The 2,882-nt window shown below is 35.3% G+C and overlaps 1 pseudogene; it reads left to right on the top strand.

Annotated features, from left to right (window-relative positions):
* LOC118026999 overlaps positions 1-2,882 on the top strand; it is an 11,701-nt pseudogene that overhangs the window by 670 nt on the left and 8,149 nt on the right.

Below are 2,882 nucleotides of genomic sequence, written 5' to 3'. Positions count from 1 at the left end.
AAGAAAGAAAGAAAGAAAGAAAGAAAGAAAGAAAGAAAGAAAGAAAGAAGAAAAGGAAACAAAGAAAAGAAAAAAATAAGAAAAGAAAAGAAAACAATATGGTAATGAAGATAATGGGCAGACTAGGCACAGAAGATGGAATAATCAACATCACCTAGGAAGGGAATAATTATAAATGGTCTTGGAACCAGAAAGATCAGGACTTGCATTTTAGCTGTGCCATGAAATAGCTGTGTGATTGAGGACACTACCAGCTTACTCCTCTGTAAAGTAGATCTTTACTGACTACTACCTCATAGGACTGTTGGATGGACTCTGTAGACAGTACAAAGTCCTTAGCAAAATTATTACATGAAAGCTATTTTTAGCAATTGACAGTCCTCAATTTTCATTCATTTTTGCAACAATTTGACTGTTTGCTTATTTTACTCTGACAACCCCAAATTGCTTTTTAAATATCCAAATGAACCATTGATGCCAAAACTATCAGGGCATAGCAGGCCAATCAACCATCCCATTTGTTTAGTGTTATCATTTTTCTCTGTTCAACAGTTTGATTAATTAGTTGCCTCTTTAATTGTAAACTACCTTTACTTTCTTACAAAAATGTTTAAAAAAAGAAAAAAAATGTTTAAGAAGAAAAAAATGAAAGTGACAGGAAGGCATTAGTGATAAGCTGCTAATTCTCATAAAATTATTGTAATTTAGGCAAGTTTGGGAATTACTAGGATTGAGAGAGAAGCTGACCTTCAATCTCAAATTGAAGCCTACTCTGCAAATTTGATGTTTTATAGGTATTTTATTTTATTTTATTTTTAAATGTTTTATTTATTTATTCATGAAAGTCAGAGAAAGAGAGAGGCAGGGGCAGAGGGAGAAGCAGGCTCCTCGCCTAGCAGGGAGCCTGATGCAGGACTCGATCCCAGAACACTGGGATCATGACCTGAGCTGAAGGCAGACGCTTAACCATCTGAGCCACCCAGGCGCCCCTTTATAGATATTTTAGAAATGTGTCATGGACAGTAGGAAAATACTTGTCATATTGTGAAGAGTTAAAGATGATTTAATCATGAGAATGGGAATGTCATTTTAAAAAGAAAAGGAGGATCTATCCAGATAGAGGAAATGTGGGTAAAAGCTTAAAGGCTTGGGTCATTTACATCACATGTCAATAGAATTGTGAAAATTCAGTGTAATGAGAACACAGAAAGCATGCAGGGAAGAGAAGAATATTAGTTTAGAGAGGGAATGGACAAGTTTATGAAAAAAAAAAGTGTGTCAGGCTAAGGAGTTAGAATAATTTAAGAAAATTTGAAGAAATGATAAAATTGGATTATTACATGGCTAGGATTTTGCAAAGAAACTTCTATTTGTGTCTATATAGAGGACATGAGTAGGGGATAGTTAGACTCATAGGAAGGAAAGGAAGAAGGAATTGTGAAAAAGCCATGCTTGGGAGAGTAATTTTAGAACAGTCCAGAATCCAAAAGTTAGCATGGTACCTGGTTATTAATAGGCACTCAGTAAATTACAGCATGAATATAGAAAAGAGTTTAGAAATAAATTGGGGCTTATCTTTGATCAAATCTAGAAGCTATGATCTTACTACTTTTGCTGTGAACCAAATGTCTTGATTGTATTCCTAGGGCATCCTTCCCCCACAATTAAAGTAAGAAGATGTTATGTATATACATAACTATTATAACTTTTATAACCATAACTATTACAAATAAAGACCCTTGTCTCAAAGCTGAAAGTAAATTAAAATCCTTCATTTCAAAGTTATGTGTTTAAGAAACATATTTTTTAAATGTTTAAAATATATTTCCCGCTTCTAATTATTATTTTTTTTTAACTAACATACAATGTATTATTTGTTTCAGGGGTACAGATCTGTGATTCATCAGTCTTACACAACAGCCAGAGCTCACCATAACACATACCCTCCCTAACGTCCATCACCCAGCCTCCCTGTCTCCCTACCCACCTCCCCCCAACAACCCTCAGTTTGTTTCCTAAGATTAAGAGTCTCCTATGGCTTATCTCCCTCTCTGGTTTCATCTTGTTTTACTTTTTCCTCTCTTCCCTTATGAGCCTCTGCCTTATTTCTTAAATTCCGCATATCAGTGAGATGATATGATAATTGTCTTTCTCTGATTGACTTATTTCATTTAGCATAATATCCTCTAGTTCCATCCATGTTGTTGCAAATGGCAAGATTTCATTTTTTGATGGCTGCATAATATTCCATTGTATATATATACCACATCTTCTTTATCCATTCATCTGTCAATGGACATCTGGGTTCTTTCCATAGTTTGGCTATTGTGGACATTGCTGCTATAAACATCGGGGTGCATGTGCCCCTTCAGATCACTACATTTGTATCTTTGGGGTAAAAATATATTCCCCACTTCTTTAAGGGTATAATTCCTTTGTATTCAGCTATTAGATATATTTTTTTCAGTTTGAGGTGCCATATTTATTGTAATTCTTGTGAATTTCTTAACCACTTAGCCAGTATAAAACTGTACTTTTTTTAAATTAAGTTCCTGCCTTTTTTTATTAGCTTCCTGTCTTTTTTTATTATTATTATGTTATGTTAATCACCATACATTACATCATTAGTTTTTGATGTAGTGTTCCATGATTCATTGTTTGTGTATAACACCCAGTGCTCCATGTAGTACGTGCCCTCTTTAATACCCATCACCAGGCTAACCCCTCCCCCACCCCCCTTCCCTCTAGAACCCTCAGTTTGATTCTCAGAGTCCATCGTCTCTCATGGTTCGTCTCCCCCTCCGATTCCCCCCCTTCATTCTTCCCCTCCTGCTATCTTCTTCTTCTTCTTCTTCTTCTTCTTCTTCTTCTTCTTCTTCTTC

This window comes from Mirounga leonina, unplaced genomic scaffold (assembly GCF_011800145.1).
Source record: "Mirounga leonina isolate KUSES-001 unplaced genomic scaffold, KU_Mleo_1.0 Mir_357, whole genome shotgun sequence".
In the NCBI taxonomy this organism is placed as follows: Eukaryota; Metazoa; Chordata; class Mammalia; order Carnivora; family Phocidae; genus Mirounga; species Mirounga leonina.
This window is presented reverse-complemented; position numbering and strand designations above follow the sequence as displayed.